The 18,223-nt window shown below is 45.8% G+C and overlaps 1 long non-coding RNA gene and 1 other non-coding gene across 2 annotated transcripts; both read right to left on the bottom strand.

Moving 5' to 3' along the window:
* Positions 1 to 9,491: 9,491 nt before the first annotated feature.
* On the bottom strand, positions 9,492 to 9,572 carry TRNAL-AAG (transfer RNA leucine (anticodon AAG)). The gene has a single exon. It is a non-coding gene; the product is annotated as a tRNA-Leu (tRNA).
* Positions 9,573 to 17,377: 7,805 nt separating this feature from the next.
* LOC123046823 (uncharacterized) lies at positions 17,378 to 17,881 on the bottom strand. Its single transcript, XR_006422633.1, has 2 exons — positions 17,754 to 17,881; positions 17,378 to 17,591 (listed from the first exon to the last, which is right to left on the bottom strand). It is a non-coding gene; the product is annotated as an uncharacterized lncRNA (long non-coding RNA).
* Between the last annotated feature and the right edge of the window lie 342 nt (positions 17,882 to 18,223).

The raw sequence follows: 18,223 nt of genomic DNA on the forward strand, positions 1-18,223 counted from the left end.
CTTCTTCAATATCTTATCAAGGTATGTGCTTTGTGAAAGACCTATGAGGCGTCTCGATCTATCCCTATATATCTTGATGCCTAATATGTAAGCAGCTTCTCCAAGGTCCTTCATTGAAAAACACTTATTCAAGTAGGCCTTAATGCTGTCCAAAAGTTCTATATCATTTCCCATCAAAAGTATGTCATCTACATATAATATGAGAAATGCTACAGAGCTCCCACTCACTTTCTTGTAAACGCAGGCTTCTCCATAAGTCTGCATAAACCCAAACGCTTTGATCATCTCATCAAAGCGAATGTTCCAACTCCGAGATGCTTGCACCAGCCCATAAATGGATCGCTGGAGCTTGCACACCTTGTTAGCATTCTTAGGATCGACAAAACCTTCCGGCTACATCATATATAGTTCTTCCTTAAGATGTCCGTTAAGGAATGCCGTTTTGACGTCCATCTGCCATATCTCATAATCATAGTATGCGGGCAATTGCTAACATGATTCGGACAGACTTTAGCTTCGCTACGGGAGAGAATGTCTCATCGTAGTCAACCCCTTGAACTTGTCTATAACCCGTAGCGACAAGTAGAGCTTTATAGATGGTAACATTACCATCCGCGTCCGTCTTCTTCTTAAAGATCCATTTGTTTTCTATCGCTCGCCGATCATCGGGCAAGTCTGTCAAAGTCCATACTTCGTTTTCATACATGGATCCTATCTCGGATTGCATGGCTTCAAGCCATTTCTTGGAATCTGGGCCCACCATCGCTTCTTCATAGTTCGAAGGTTCACCGTTGTCTAACAACATGATTTCCAGGACAGGGTTGCCATACCACTCTGGTGTGGAACATGTCCTCGTGGACCTACGAAGTTCAGTAGTAACTTGATCCGAAGTACCTTGATCATTATCATTAACTTCCTCTTCAGTTGGTGCTGGCACCACAGGAACATCTTCCTGAGCTGCGCTACTCACTGGTTCAAGAGGTAGTACTTCATCAAGCTCTACTTTCCTCCCACTTACTCCTTTCGAGAGAAACTCTTTTTCCAGAAAGGATCCATTCTTGGCAACAAAGATCTTGCCCTCGGATCTTAAGTAGAAGGTATACCCAATGGTTTCCTTAGGGTATCCTATGAAGACGCATTTTTCCGACTTGGGTTCGAGCTTTTCAGGTTGAAGTTTCTTGACATAAGCATCGCATCCCCAAACTTTTAGAAACGACAGCTTAGGTTTCTTCCCAAACCATAATTCATACGGTGTCATCTCAACGGATTTAGACGGAGCCCTATTTAAAGTGAATGTAGCTGTCTCTAGAGCGTATCCCCAAAATGATAGCGGTAAATCGGTAAGAGACGTCATAGATCGCACCATATCCAATAGAGTGCGATTACGACGTTCGGACACACTGTTACGCTGAGGTGTTCCAGGCGGCGTGAGTTGTGAAACGATTCCACATTTCCTTAAGTGCATACCAAATTCGTGACTTAAATATTCTCCTCCACGATCTGATCGTAAGAACTTTATCTTTCGGTCACATTGATTCTCTACCTCATTCTGAAATTCCTTGAACTTTTCAAAGGTCTCAGACTTGTGTTTCATCAAGTAGACATACCCATATCTACTCAAGTCATCAGTGAGAGTGAGAACATAATGATATCCTCCGCGAGCCTCAACGCTCATTGGACCGCACACATCGGTATGTATGATTTCCAATAAGTTGGTTGCTCGTTCCATTGTTCCGGAGAACGGAGTCTTGGTCATTTTGCCCATGAGGCATGGTCCGCATGTGTCAAATGATTCATAATCGAGAGACTCTAAAAGTCCATCCACATGGAGCTTCTTCATGCGCTTGACACCAATGTGACCAAGGCGGCAGTGCCACAAGTATGTGGGACTATCGTTATCAACTTTACATCTTTTGGTATTCACACTATGAATATGTGTAACATTAAGTTCGAGATTCATTAATAGTAACCCATTGACCATCGGGGCATGACCATAAAACATATCTCTCATATAAATAGAACAACCATTATTCTCGGATTTAAATGAGTAGCCATCTCGTATTAAACGAGATCCAGATACAATGTTCATGCTCAAACTTGGCACTAAATAACAATTATTGAGGTTTAAAACTAATCTCGTAGGTAAATGTAGAGGTAGCGTGCCGGCGGCGATCACATCGACCTTGGAACCATTCCCGACGCGCATCGTCACCTCGTCCTTTGCCAGTCTCCGCTTATTCCGCAGCTCCTGCTTTGAGTTACAAATATGAGTAACGGCACCGGTATCAAATACCCAGGAGCTACTACGAGCACTGGTAAGGTACACATCAATTACATGTATATCACATATATCTTTAGTGTTGCCGGCCTTCTTGTCCGCTAAGTATTTGGGGCAGTTCCGCTTCCAGTGACCCTTCCCTTTGCAATAAAAGCACTCAGTCTCAGGCTTGGGTCCATTCTTTGACTTCTTCCTGGCAACTGGCTTACAGGGCGCGGCAACATCCTTGTCGTCCTCCATGAAGTTCTTCTTACCCTTGCCTTTCTTGAACTTGGTGGTTTTATTGACCATCAACACTTTATCTTCCTTTTCGATTTCTACCTCTGCTGACTTCAGCATTGAAAATACTTCAGGAATAGTTTTCACCATCCCCTGCATATTGTAGTTCATCACCAAAGCTCTTGTAGCTCAGTGGGAGCGACTGAAGGATTTTGTCAATGACCGCCTCATCCGGGAGGTTAATGTCCAGCTGGGACAGGCGGTTGTGCAACCCAGACATTTTGAGTATGTGCTCACTGACAGAACTATTTTCCTCCATCTTACAACTATAGAACTTGTCGGAGACTTCATATCTCTCGACCTGGGCGTGAGCTTGGAAAACCATTTTCAGCTCCTTGAACATCTCATATGCTCCGTGTTGCTCAAAACGCTTTTGGAGCCCCGGTTCTAAGCTGTAAAGCATCCCGCACTGAACGAGGGAGTAATCATCAGCACGTGACTGCCAAGCGTTCATAACATCTTGGTTCTCTGGGATGGGTGCTTCACCTAGCGGTCCTTCTAGGACATATGCTTTCTTGGCAGCTATGAGGATGATCCTCAGGTTCCGGACCCAGTCCGTATAGTTGCTGCCATCATCTTTTAGCTTGGTTTTCTCTAGGAACACGTTGAAGTTCATGTTGACATGAGCGTTGGCCGTTTTTTCTACAAGACATTTTTGCAAAGATTTTAGACTAAGTTCATGATAATTAAGTTCATTTAATCAAATTATTTAATGAACTCCCACTCAGATTAGACATCCCTCTAGTCATCTAAGTGTTACATGATCCGAGTTGACTAGGCCATGTCCGATCATCACATGAGACGGACTAGTCATCATCGGTGAATGTCGGTGTCAAAACCGGCGGATCTCGGGTAGGGGGTCCCGAACTATGCGTCTAGGCGGATGGTAACAGGAGATGAGGGACACGATGTTTTTACCCAAGTTCGGGCCCTCTTGATGGAGGTAAAACCCTACGTCCTGCTTGATTAATATTGATGATGTGGGTTACAAGAGTAGATCTACCATGAGATCAAGGAGGCTAAACCCTAGAAGCTAGCCTATGGTATGATTGTTGTTCGTCCTATGGACTAAGGCCATCCGGTTTATATAGACACCGGAGAGGGCTAGGGTTACACAGAGTCGGTTACAATGGTAGAAGATCTACATATCCGTATCGCCAAGCTTGCCTTCCACGCCAAGGAAAGTCCCATCCGGACACGGGACGAAGTCTTCAATCTTGTATCTTCATAGTCTTGGAGTCCGGCCGATGATGATAGTTCGGCTATCCGGACACCCCCTAGTCCGGAACTCCCTCAGTAGCCCCTGAACCAGGCTTCAATGACGATGAGTCCGGCGCGCGTATTGTCTTCGGCATTGCAAGGCGGGTTCCTCCTCCGAATAATTTATAGAAGATTGTGAACACCAGGATAGTGTCCGGCTCTGCAAAATAAATTCCACATACAACCGTAGAGAGAATAATATTACACAAGTTCAATCTGCTGACGTATTTTGTGGCGTAACGTCACACCACTACCAAGCCTTCAAATTGTTTTTATTGTTCCATCTCAGCGCGTTTAGCGAGGCGGTTTCCTTGGCACGTCTTGTCGAAGCAGAGATCATGTTCCCCTTATTCCGGGATTCCCATCAATACGGACGAGGGCAACCCAACCGCGCCATCAATCGCGACGCTTGGGGGATAAGCGAGTTTTACCAGGCTGGTGGGGACGCGTGTTTCTGTCCGCCCATATAAGGGGATAAAGATCCAACCTTTTTACCTGCGCCTTCTTCCTCCTTGGCTTATCCATCTCTGCGAACTCGAGCTCTAGCGCCCAAGCCCGCACATCTCACCTCAACCTTCTCCAAATATGTCCGGAGCGGGAGGCAAGTGGATGGCCTCCTCCGTCACAGAGGGGCATATCCAGAAGCTGCGCAGCGCCGGATACTTGTCCAGCGACATCGCGCATCGGCTCCCCGAAGAGGGAGAGCTCATCCCCAACCCCAGGCCCCATGAGAGGGTAGTATTCCTTCCCCATTTCCTCCGCGGACTGGGCTTCCCACTTCATCCCTTTGTCCGGGGGCTCATGTTCTACTATGGCCTAGATTTCCATGATCTGGCCCCAAATTTTATTCTCAACATCTCGGCGTTTATCGTCGTGTGCGAGGCCTTCCTCTGCATCCAGCCCCACTTCGGCTTGTGGCTCAAGACCTTTAGTGTCAAGCCGAAGGTTGTGAAGGGCAGTCAAGCGGAGTGCGGAGGCGCCATGGTGGGCAGGATGTCCCACGTTACGTGGCTGGAGGGCACCTTTGTGGAAACCATCAAGGGGTGGCAATCGGGGTGGTTCTATATCACCGAGCCGCGTGATCCCGAATGGGCAGCGGCCCCCGAATTCAGATCCGACATCCCCACACGGCCCACCTCCTGGAAAGAGAGCGGCCGGATTTGGGGCGATTTGGAGGAGCTGACCGGACTCCAAGCCTGCGTCCAAAAGCTGGTGGATAAGAAGCTCAAGCTTGTCAACGTAGTCCAGGTCATGCTCATCCGCCAGATTCTCCCGTGCCAACGACGGGGATTCAATATGTGGGAGTTCGGTCCGGCGCAGCACCAGACTTTGAATAGGCTCTTCGACACTACGTACGAAGAGGTCTGGAAGGTGTTGTTCAAGGGCGCCGAGGCTCCCGCATCCGCTACCGAAGATCACGGATTCAGCTCGCAGCGTCCAGCTGACGAGGTAAGTGATATTGTCCTTTATGGGATGCTTGTTATTCATAGTTTGACTCTATGCGGGATCTAAACTCCCTTTCCTTTGACAGGGTTGGCTGAAGAAGGCCGCACAGGCTATCTGTCCGGCCCCATTGCCAGAGGACCCAACTGACGCCCGCCTAACAGGGCTGCTGGCTCCGGCACCCCACGTGGTGCCGGAGAAGAAGGCCAAGAAGAAGGCCACGGGGACTCGGAAGAGTTCCCGTTTTCAGGTGCTATCGGACGATGAATCTGAGGCCGACTCCTCCCACCAAGGCGAGGAGGAGAAGAAGAAAGCCTCTCCCCCAGCGGGGGGAGGGAAGAAAAGGAAGGCCTCCCCAACAAGGAAGGCCGAAGGGTCCAAGAGTGGAAAAACTCATCCCCCAGACTGTTCAGCCAACGCCAGTGACGACGACGAGGACTGGCCTCCAAGGGCCAAGCCCCTAGCGAGATCGTAAGTATCCGAACTCCCGAATAACTTCAAGGTTTTCTTTTTCCGTCACATTATGTCTTTCTAATGCCGCATACAATCCTGCAGTCCGCCTAAGGATGATCTCCCCACTTCGTCGAGCGGGTCCTTAAGGGCGTCGGATATGGATTCTCTTCCGACTGCCTCCACCCCCCGTGATGCGGATGATGCCGAGGTGGGATCCCAGGAAGGGACCTACCAGGAAAAGAGAGGGCCCCGGAGGTGTCGCAGGACAACCTCCCAGACTTTGCACCGGACTCAGCCCCGGAACCCATAGTGGCTCCGGAGTCCGGCGGGCGACCCCTTCGGAAGAAGGGAAAGACCGCGATGCTGGCTGCCTCCGTCCAACCGGAGGTGCCGGATAATTTGCTGGAGGCGCTCAACGGCGCCTCCATCGAAGAGGAACACCGCACTGTTATGAGTGCGGTGATTCAGAAGGTTCAGCTCGCCAAGAGCGGGCTGACCGAAGCCTGCAGCAGCCTTCTAACAGGCTTTGAGGTAAGAATTTCAATATATGTAAAATGGTATCACATAGACAGTAGCTCGGACTCCCAATACCTCGTTATGTTAATCGGTATGTTACTTGCCCGAGATTCGATCGTCGGTATCCCAGTACCTCGTTCAATCTCGTTACCGGCAAGTCACTTTACTCGTACCGTAATGCATGATCCCATGACCAGACACTTGGTCACTTTGAGCTCATTATGATGATGCATTACCAAGTGGGCCCAGAGATACCTCTCCGTCATACGGAGTGACAAATCCCAGTCTCGATTCGTGTCAACCCAATAGATACTTTCGGAGATACCCGTAGTATACCTTTATAGTCACTCAGTTATGTTGTGACGTTTGGTACACCCAAAGCACTCCTACGGTATCCGGGAGTTACACGATCTCATGGTCTAAGGAAAAGATACTTTACATTGGAAAAGCTCTAGCAAACGAACTACACGATCTTGTGCTATACTTAGGATTGGGTCTTGTCCATCACATCATTCTCCTAATGATGTGATCCTGTTATCAATGACATCCAATGTCCATAGTCAGGAAACCATGACTATCTGTTGATCAACGAGCTAGTCAACTAGAGGCTCACTAGGGACATGTTGTGGTCTATGTATTCACACGTGTATTACAATTTCCGGATATTACATAGCATGAATAAAAGACAATTATCATGAACAAGGAAATATAATAATAATCCTTTAATTATTGCCTCTAGGGCATATTTCCAACACCCACAACGTCAAGGTCGACATCCCGCACGTCGGTGCCCCTGCCCGCTCCGGCATGGCCGAGCTATGGTGCGTCCGCGCGTGCCGCGCACCCGCTCCGGCGAGGCCGAGCTGCCCTGCGCCCGCGTGCCCAATCCGTCAAGGCTGGCACCCAGCACATCTAGGCCCCTGCCCGCTTCGGTGAGGCCGAGGTCACCGCTGCCCGCTCCGGCGAGGCCGAGGTCACCGCGGTGCTCGATTTGGTCGTCGGCTCGTGGGTAGACGTGCCTAGCATGGAAGCCCTCATCCCTGTAGCGTAGCTCCGAACGCTGCCGGCAGCGAACTCTCCGGCGAGCTCACAAGCTGCTCGACGGAATGCCAGAAAGGGAGAGAGACCACTGACAAGTGGGCCTATATCAACTTAACGGTCCATGCAAACGATGTTGACCTTTCTTGCCACATCATCACTTACATGCGTCCCCCAGGTGTCAGTTTTCCACTCAAACTGCTCTAATTAGTAAATCAGTGTTTTCTGAAAACTGTCAGCACAATGTTGATGGTTTTTTGAAAAAAATGAAAGGTGGTGGTTTTTTGATTTAGCGTCTTCAATCCCCCGACCCGATCCCTTTGGTCTTCCTCCTTTATCTGATTCCGATCGAGACTCTTTCCAGATGCAGGTTGGGGTTTGTCTCTTTCCTCTCGGTTTCTCCAATCCAGATGCAAGCACGTTGTTGCCATAGCCGACGTTCCTGCAATCGGAGACTCCCCACGTTGTTGCCACAACTGCAAAGTCGTCAATCCTTGCACTTGTGGCAACAATGTTGCAATGACACGTCAAGGCTTGTTTGTGACAATGGCTTTGCGACGACGGCCATGTTGTGGGTGTGACACCTGCGACATTGGTGATACTACAGCGACTGCAGCGGGTAATGGTATTGCGCAGCAGCGACTGCAACATTGGCCTGCTCGATCAGATTGTGGTTTGTCTACAAGCGGGTGATCCTTACCAAAGATAAGTTGCTAAAACGACGATGGGTAGGTGGTCCAAAATGTTGTTTTCGTGATCATGACGAAATAATACAACACCTATCATAGATTGCCCGCTTGCAAAGTTACTTTGGCGTACCATTCATATAGCCTTTAACATTACGCATCCAGCTAGCATAGATGCGTTGTTTGGGATGTAGCTAAATGGAGTGCAACCTACTATTGCGTCTAGTATTCGGATTGAAATATGCGCATTACTTTGGGCCGTATGGAATTGCAAGAACGATTTGATTTTTAACAGACAAAACATCTTAAACTTCTTGCAGGTTATCTTCAGAGCTACAGCATGGATCCGTACATGGTTGTTACTCACTCCTATGGACTCCAGGGAGCATTTGGCTACTGGGTGCAACAGATGAGAGATGGTAGCATGGGCTATTTTCAACCGGTTTAGATGGCAGTCACATAATAGGATAGATGTTTAGTCATTTTTTTCCTATTGTCCAGCCGGTTGTGGCTTTAATTTGCTTATTTGTTGGCTTTTATTTATCTTTGCTCCTTTTGTGAGCTATACACATAATCCAGACCTTGTTTTTGCTGCGTTTTTAATAATATGGCCGCATGCATCGTTCAGATGCAGAGGCCGGGGGAATCCTCCTTTTCAAAAAAAAATTGACCAGATTATGCAGGGATAGATTGGATGTAAGGACGGCCGATAACTAGGAGTTACTCTCTCCGTCCTTGAAAGAGTGTACTTTCAACTTTGTTGGAGAGTCAAACTATCTCAAAGTTTGACCGAGTTTGTGCAAAAATATATCAATGTTTGTGAAAACAAATAGGTATACGATGAAAATATATTTTTATCATTAATCTAATGCTACTAATTTGATGGCATAAATGTTGATGTATTACTGTATAAATATGGTCAAACATAAAAAAAGCTTGATTTTCCAACAAAGTTGGAATATTCTTTTTAAGGACGGAGGGAGTATCACTTGAGCCACGTGTAGCACACGCACAGTGAGCCCACACATGTGCGCACGATCAAGCTCCAGGCCTCCTGGTAATACATTCAGTGAGTAGACACACATATTTTTCTGGCCCGTTGCGGTGGTAATGCATAACGCCGCCAGTATATAAGTTCCCACATCACAGTAAAAAAACAACTGAAAATCCCACAAGTCTATCATTAAAAAATAAAAAATATAAAATGGGGAAAATAACAGTTTCAGACATCCGCATGTCTCTTCTTGCTTCATTTCCCCGGCGCCTCTTTCTGTTTCGTTATGCATCTTTGTTCAAGACTTGGCCGCCTTGTCTGAAGATAGGAATTGGTTTGTGCTGTAGTGTGTGGGTGTGCTATCTGAACCTTTCTTGGTATGAAAGGCATGTCGATTTAGTAGCTGGTCAATGCATGTCTCTGATGCGCGCACTCTCGATTTCCATGGGGAAAAAAAGTACTGTATGTCTCTTATTTCCATGGGGGAAAAGTACTACTACATGAGTCCATGTTTTTTTAGAAGATACTAGTAAAAAAAATATCTTGAACAGAGTGGGATTTGAACCCACGCCCTTTCGGACCAGAGCCTTAATTTGGCGCCTTACACCAACTCGGCCATCTGATCATTTTTGCTTAATTTTCACGTTTGCTCTGTAAAATACAGTACATGATTCCAGGTAACTCTCATTAGAAGGTGGGCATGGGTGATCAATCCGCTCTTCCTCTTTTTGTTCTTCGCTCTCCTTATCATCTTTTTCATCCAATGAGCTCACAGTTTCATCAATTCCTTCTTTCATAGACTCCTGCAAAATATTAGTATTTTCTTAGACAACGGAGACTTTCTCAATAAACACATCAATATCGAAATTGTATTTGTAGTTATCATAGCAATATTTAAGGATGGCAAAATTTTCAGGTCTATAGACATCATCATCAAAAGCTTCAAACTTTAAAAACAAAGATTCAATTTCATAAGAACCCTTAAAAGCAACAAATTCTTCTATTCGTTCCACATCATAGTAATCATATATACCATTAGCATAAGAAGCCAAGGTTTCATTCTCATTAAATTTGCATGAAAAGGGAAGATGTGGAGCATTCATCCTAGAGCAACAAGTGAAATCATATCTCAAGCATAAATCCCGAGTATACCAATGCAACATATAAATTTGATCCCATAACAATTTCCCTTTATGAATCAAGCGATAATCCCTAAAGTATTCACGTTGATCCAACGTTACTCCCATTATCAAGTTGAATGGGGTTTTCTCAGGATTATCAAAGTAGTGCATAATATTTTTCACATAACGAGCATCGAGGGTTTTAGGAGGTTACCCATCTTCATGAGTAACAATTACAACTAATTTTTTTTGGTTTTTCGTGTTCCATATCCATAACTAAAGATAGAGAACAACTTTGAACAAGAAATAAAAACTACTTAGTGACAAAGCAAACAAACACACACGAGAATATTCACCCCATGCTATTGCTCCCCGGCTAAGGCGCCAGAAAAAGGTCTTGATAACCCCAAGTATAGGGGTTCGTTTGTAGCCTTCTTCGAAAAATAAGAGTGTCGAACCCAGCGAGGAGCTAAAGGCAGAACAAATATTCCCTCAAGTTCTATTGACCACCGATACAACTCTACGCACACTTGACGTTTGCTTTACCTAAAACAAGTATGAAACTATTTTGCAAGAATAAAACTATGAGTACTTTGCGAGCATAAAACTACGGATACAATGCAAGATAGTAAAAGTGGATAGCTTTTGTCAACAAGAAAGTCATTTATCCCTAAGCAATCGATAACAAGTACCGGTAATCATTCTTGTAATTTTATATGAGGGAGAGGCATGAGCTAACATACTTTATCTACTTGGATCATATGCACTTATGATTGGAACTCTAGCAAGCATCCACAACTACTAAAGATCATTAAGGTCATGAAACCCAACCATGGCATTAAGTATCAAGTCCTCTTTACTCTCATACGTCATACCCCACTTACTCGGGTTTAAGCTTCTATCTCTCTCGCAACCCACCATAAGCGAACCATGAACATATTGTAACACCCTAAAGTGGGGGCCCCTCACGTTTGCACGAGACGGAGGGCACCGTAGGACAGCACCATAAATAAAATATACAATCATACCAACCAAGATCATGATTAACCCATAGGACAAAATGGATCTACTCAAACATCATAGGATAACCAAATATCATTGAGAAATAATATATGGAGCTGAGCACCATATTTAAGTAGAGATTACAACGGGGAGAAGGGGTGTTACATTGCTGCATAGAGGGGGAGAGAGTTGGTGTTGACGGTAGCAAGATTGTTGATGTAGATCGCCGTCACGATCCTATAGCCCCGGCGGAACTCCGGCGCCACCGGGAGGAGGGGGAGAGAGCCCCCCTCCTTATTTTCTTCCTTGGCCTCTCCGCTAGATGGGAGGAGGGTTTCCCCTCTGTTCCATGGCCTCCATGGAGGTGGAGGTTTGGAGCCCCTCCGAGATTGGATATCCCTCTCTGTTCTCTTCTGTTTCGTGCTCCCCAGATCTGGCCCTTCACAGTATCTTAAATTCCTGGAGATCCGTAACTCCGATTGCGTTGAGACTTTTACATGATTATTTCCGGATATAAGCTTCCTTGCGCCCGAAGTAGAGCTCCAACCGACGTTCGAGGAGGGCACGATACACCAGGGTGCACCTGGGCCTGGTGGCGCGCCCTGGTAGTTTGTGGTGGCCTCGGGCCTCCGTGTACGTTGATTCCACCTCCTAAAATTCACAAATATTCCAAAATAATTCTCCGTAGTTTTTTTATCGCGTTTGGACTTCATTTGATATGGATTTTCTACGATACAAAAAACATGCAGAAAATAGAAACTGGCACTGGGCATTGGATAAGTAAGTTAGTCCAAATAAATCATATAAAAAGTTGCCAAAAGTATGTAAAAGTTGAATAATATTGGCATGAAATAATCAAAAATTATAGGTATGATGGAGACATATCACCGCACATGGCTAAGAGATTGTTGTGAGTTATGTGGCGTCCCCTCCCACATATATATGGTGGGGGAGAGGGGAGGCAGCCAGGAGGCACCCCAAGTGTGTCCGCCGGCACCCTTGGGCTCCTGGCCTATGCCCTCCCTACCTTGTTTGCACAAGGGGGGAGGAAAGGGGAGGAGAGGGAAGGAAGGGTGATGCTGACTCCCTCCTTTCCTTCTCTCCCCAAGGGTTGTGGCCTTAGGAGGGGTGTGCCATCCCCTTGTGGGCTGGTGTGTCCCCCCCCTTTGGCCCATATGGCCCATTAACCTCCCGGAGGTGCCCGGAACCCCTTCCGGTGATCCGATGACTACCCGACACATTCTAAAACTCTTACGGTGTCCAAATAGTAGCGTCCTATATATATATCAATATCTACCTCCAGACCATCATGTCCGTGATCTCATGCGGGACACCGAACAACACGGTCACCAAATCATATAAATCATATAACACTATATTGTCAACAAACGTTAAGCGTGTGGACCCTACGTGTTCAAGAACTATGTAGATATGACCAAGACACCTCTCCGATCAATAACCAATAGCGGAACCTGGATGCCGATATTGGTTCCTACATATTCTATGAAGATCGTCATAGGTCGAACAGTAATGACAACATACGTAATTCCCTTTGTCTTTGGGTATGTTACTTGCCCGAGATTCGATCGTCAGTATCTCCATACCTACTCCAATCTCATTATCGGCAAGTTTCTTTACTTGTTCCGTAATGCATCATCTCATAACTAACTCCTTAGTCACTTTGCTTGCAAGCTTATTATGATGTGTATTACCGAGAGGGCCCAGAGATACCTGTCCGATACTCGGAGTGACAAATCCCAATCTCGATCCATGCCAACTCAACAGACGCCTTCGGAGATACCTGTAGAGCATCTTTATGATCACCAACTTACGTTGTGACATTTTATAGCACACAAGGAATTCCTCTGGTATCCAGGAGCTGCATGATCTCATGGTCGAAGGAACATGTATTTGACATTCAAGAAAGCAGTAGCAATAAACGAAACGATCATATGCTAAGCTAACGGATGGGTCTTGTCATCACATCATTCTCCTAATGATGTGATCTTGTTATCAAGTGACAACGCATGTCTATGGTTAGGAAACCTTAACCATCTTTGATCAACGAGCTAGTCTAGTAGGGGCTTACTAGGGACACAGTATTTGTTTACGTATCCACACATGTATATAAGTTTCCGATTAATACAATTCTAGCATGAATAATAAACCTTTATCATGAATAAGGAAATATGAAATAACAACTTTATTATTGCCTCTAGGGCATATTTCCTTCAAATAGAACATTACACTGCATAGATACTAGTTTAAGATCGAATTGTATATATAATAACATTCCATTCGATAAGTGACTAGAATGTATAGAAGAAATGCTGGAGCAGCTAATGCAAAAGGCAACCGAAGATACTTAACTGGCGTAGCAAGCTAAACCAAGGTTTTCAGTAAGCTAGAACGAGCTAGCTACCCATAATTGTCAGAGATGACAATGGCCTCCTTCCCCTTGGAAGAGGACGAGGCCTCCGCATCGTGGGTACCCTCCTCATTGTCTGAGCAAATGAAGACTAGCACTGCTTAGTAGTTGTTTGTCGTCTGAGATAGTAAGGGCACCAACCTGTTGGTCCTTGATTGGAGGTAAGCACAAGCACAATGAGAAAACACCTCGTAGTATTTGCCATAGGAACCGATGATGGCCTCGAAAAACACCACAATATGTCAAAGCTATCCCTTGCTCGGTTTTCATAGTTTATCAGTCTCAAGGTGCTGGGTGGAAGACCCGATTATAGGTTTCATTGCCATATTGTTAGACGGCTATGCGCAAATAGTTTGATCACGTCGTATGTGTAGAGTGATCAAACATTTGCATATGTTGCATCATCCATTTTGGCTGATCTTGGTTGGTACTCTATGTGAGGACCTAAATCATTGTTTAGCTTCAAAACAAGCCCAAGACCCTCGAAAACAAAGTTCATATGAAAAAGTTACGCATGTTCTCGCGTCATGACATTGGCTATTCCTGCATGATCTGGACCCTTCGAACGGTTCCAGGGAGCTTCCGGATGTGCCTGGAGGTTGGCCCGAAAGTTTTGGGCATTTGGAGCTCTACATGGTGCCTAGGGGTTTCTAAAAGATTGCACAAATCCCCAAAGGGGTTGATTCGGGCGGGACATAAAACCCCCTTCTTCCTCAATGGGATGAGAGGCTCAAGATCTGATTTCCCCCCATTGTCGGACCTTTAAGCTCCTCCTCCAAATTCCAAACCCCCATCTATCTAGAAATCATTTTGTTGGCCTAATCCATTGTTCATGTCCTCTCATGTCCCTCCATTACAAGAGCTTTTTGGAGTGAGATTTGAGAGAGTAGTTGAGCACAAAGTGCTTTGCTTTACATTTGTTGCATTGGTTTGTGCACTTATTGTTGGTTCAAGTGAGATTTCGAGAGGTTGTCACTCTTAGAGGCCACCGCCTCCTAGTCCTAGGCAGTTTGGTGGTGTTACCTCACTGAACAGGCCCCAGTTTGCGGAATGTTTAGGAAGCTTGTCGCATTTGGAGTAGAGAAGACGATATGTACAAGTGAAGGGAGCTTGGGAATCGATTGGCCGAGGCTTTCGGAGAAAAAGATGAGACATTGCTTGTCTTGTGAGGGCATAGGTTGGCCCTGCCTCTGCAACAAAGAGTTGAATACCGATGGATATTTGGACTCCGGGAAGTACATCGGTTTATCATCGATATATCTTTTGATAAGTTTGAATTGCTTGCTTGTATCCTTCAATTCCACATCTTTTTTGGTACTAAGTTGTTGGTGCAGTTATTATAACCTAGCACATTTAGGATTTGTTTGAGAAGTATTCAACTAGTTTACCAAATCCATAAGAGGTTTAAAAACACCTAGAAGGTGACAAGACAATTCCAACAGCTTGATCAATTCTATGGGTTCGAGAAAGAGCAAAACATGTTGCAGATACTTTACTCTTATCCAAACCTATTGCACGTACGTTATTCAAATCCTTGGCGGGCACTAAGTTGCTCATCTTTAATTTAACAATCTAGCTCAAAGCAATGTTCAACTAGAAAATACCAGTTTCTGATGAAATACTTGTGTTCCTTTTGGCTTGTCGGGTTTTGCGCGTTTCAAATTTCAAGAGAGATTGCGTGATCATTCATAATATTGCATGCATAAACAAATGGTGATGTAATCAAGGTTTTCCATGCATTCAGAATACTCCGAACACATCCAACAGTATTACACAAAGTAAACGGCGCGTTCAAAAGACAGGTAGGGCTATGACTTCTGGAAATATCTTAATTTAGGCTACAGCAATGTAGAAAACGAATGGGCGGGACCTCGACTTGTCAATATCTTCAATCGGGTTGGAAAATAATTGTGCCTGTGTGAGTAATGCTAGCCAAATCCGTCCCCTCACTCAAATTCAGATTCGCTAATATAATTGTTGTCATATTCCTCATCAGTGTCGTCGTCGGTGTTGTCGTCCACTGCTCCCAGATGATCTAATGCCTCGCATGAGAAGCTGATGATACTATAGTTCGTGTAAAACTGCGTAACACCGTCTGGACAGGGTTCCTCTTGGTAGGGATCTATTCCAGAGGCCATGTTCTGAAACTCCAAGTCGCGCCCTTTGAACTACAGATTGTACACATTATGCATATATATATATATCATCGAATTCATATATAACGTGTACAATATGTAGTAGCTTAAAATATGTTTGAAATGAAAAAGAATTAAATCGAAAACACAAAATTAAAAGGAAAAATAAACCATAAACCCCTAAACCTTTTAGTCCCGCTTGGTGTAACCAACCGGGACTAAAGGCCCCCGGCCCCCGGGCGCAGGCTCGTGCCACGTGGTGGGTCTTTGGTCCCGGTTCGTGATGAACCAGCACTAAGGGGGGGGGGGGGCTTTAGTCCCCCACCTTTTAGTGTCGGTTGCAGAACCGGCACTAAAGGTCCCTGTGAACTCGGACTGAAGCCCGATTCTGCACTAGTGGCGCAACACACATGATTTGTCCGAGGAAATCGTGTGAGATAGAGTGATCCATCACATACACCTTTCTTGTTGTAAATGTTTGCGGCCTAGTGGTGTATCGCAAACGGTTGTCCTAGACGGCATCGTGTGTGGTCATTCATTGACCCACAAACTTTTTTTGTAGCCACTGCGTGTGTTTTGAGTGGTCATCGCCGCCGGTACTTAATATGTAACCTTGTGCAACACATTGACCCAATTAACATGTCTATTAGCCCATGACTGTTAATCCATGTAATAGCAAATTGACATTTCATATCAAACAAATTAAATGTTTACCATGATTTCATATCGGATACATAATATATTTTGAATTCATCTAATGGTCACCAGAATTTTATAGTTGGCACTACAGTGCATACCAAATAGCTAATTCACCACAACAAAGTACACTTGATAGCTAGTTCAGTACATAAGCACCAAGTTTCACATGTAACAGTAAAAGTTTGGAAAGTAGCATCATCTACACTACTATTAAACAAGAGAACATGTTCTGGGCGAACGAAAACTCTGTCGTTCCCACGCCCGCACGAGGGAAACAATCACGTCCTTGATTCCGCTCGCAGCTCCCTAATTTTCAGGCCGATTCCAACTGAATCGTGCCTCCCCGATCCTTCTTTCTCTCCCCAGATCAAGGAAAACAGCGCCGCCTCCTCCCTTCTCTCACAATGACGCAACCCCCAATCCTCAGGCGAACTGCCCTGCGACAACCTCCCGAGCACTCTCCCTGCCGCCCGCACAACGCCCTCATCGGCGCGCTCTTCGCCAGAGCGGCCCGGAGCGGCGTGCACTGGAAGCCGGAGCCGGGAAGGAGTGCGGCCACCGGCGGGAGACAAGGGGAGGCGTGGTCGCGCTCTTTTGGGTCGGCCATGGAGGCCGCGCACAAGCCCGCGGCGCAGCAGCGTCCGCTCCCCCTCGCCTCTCCGGCCGCACCAGTCTCCTCCCAAAGGACGAAGTGGGCGCATGTGTGGCGGCCGCCGGTGAACGAGGCCGCGCGCGAGCCCGTTGCGTGGCGGCGCGGATCCCTCTTCCCCCTGCCGGTTTGAAATCCTCACCATTGCCGACAAGGTAACTGTTCTCCTCCGGTTAGGCCCTGGCCTGGGCATGTGCAGCCGGTGCGAGCAATCACCGAGTCATCAGTGATTCGTTGATCCCTATGATTCACTCTCTAATTTGCATTGGTCAGTAAAAGATCCTCCTCTATAGGCGGAGCAGGTTGCTTTGCTTTCTATCCGATCTAAATTGTGCTTTACTTCTTTTTGGGCTGTACTAATTCTCCATATGCTCCACTTGAGAGAGCAAGAGAAGGTTACTCTACTCCATTATCTACTAATTTCGGCAATCAAGGTCAATACATGTTACATCAATCAGGGTCAGTAATCAGTACTACTAATTTCAGAGAAGACCTGTATAGCAGTACTACTCCATCGGCAAGCGTTCGGTGCTGGATTTCTTTCATGCCTATGTGGTGTTGTGCCATGGTCGCTCTCCCTCCTCCAGGTTTGATTTTTCAAGTTTCATGCCTTTGTGTTTTAAGATGTCATCCCAAAAGTATTTGTAACATGAAAAACCAAAGAAAGAGAAGATTAACACATGAGTTTATAAATTCTCAAAAGGAAGTCATTGAAGAAAATTTAGGACAAATATAAGGTCTAATTGGCACTTGAACCGGCAAAGGGCCTCACTTTGTTATCTTGCACAGGGACTCAGCCAAGTCCGGCCTGGCCATGCCTCCGTTCTCCCGCCAGCTGCGTGTTTGTGCTGTATGTGCTTGACGCTGCATGCTTGTTGGCTTGTCACTGGGTGCTTGTCGCTGCTGGCCTGCTGCAGCAGCCGCTGCTTTGCTGTATATATTTGTATAATGCTTGCATCTTGTATGCAGCTATGCTTTGTTTTATACTAACATTGTTGTTGCTGCTGCTGACCTGTTGATGTTTTTGCTTACTGCTGCTGTCCTCCTGATGTTGTTGCTGTGCTGGCCAAGGAGTGAGTCCAAAGATACACAACACTTATGAGGATCTAGGAAATTAATGGTCATTCAGTCATTGATGATATAAAAAGAGGCATGAAGGCAACGAAAGGGGCAGTATTTTGATCTCATGTCATCTTGCACATAGATTATTTGTTCTTCTTTACGTACCATTTTATTAATTAT

This window comes from Triticum aestivum, chromosome 2B, assembly GCF_018294505.1.
Source record: "Triticum aestivum cultivar Chinese Spring chromosome 2B, IWGSC CS RefSeq v2.1, whole genome shotgun sequence".
NCBI lineage: Eukaryota > Viridiplantae > Streptophyta > Magnoliopsida > Poales > Poaceae > Triticum > Triticum aestivum.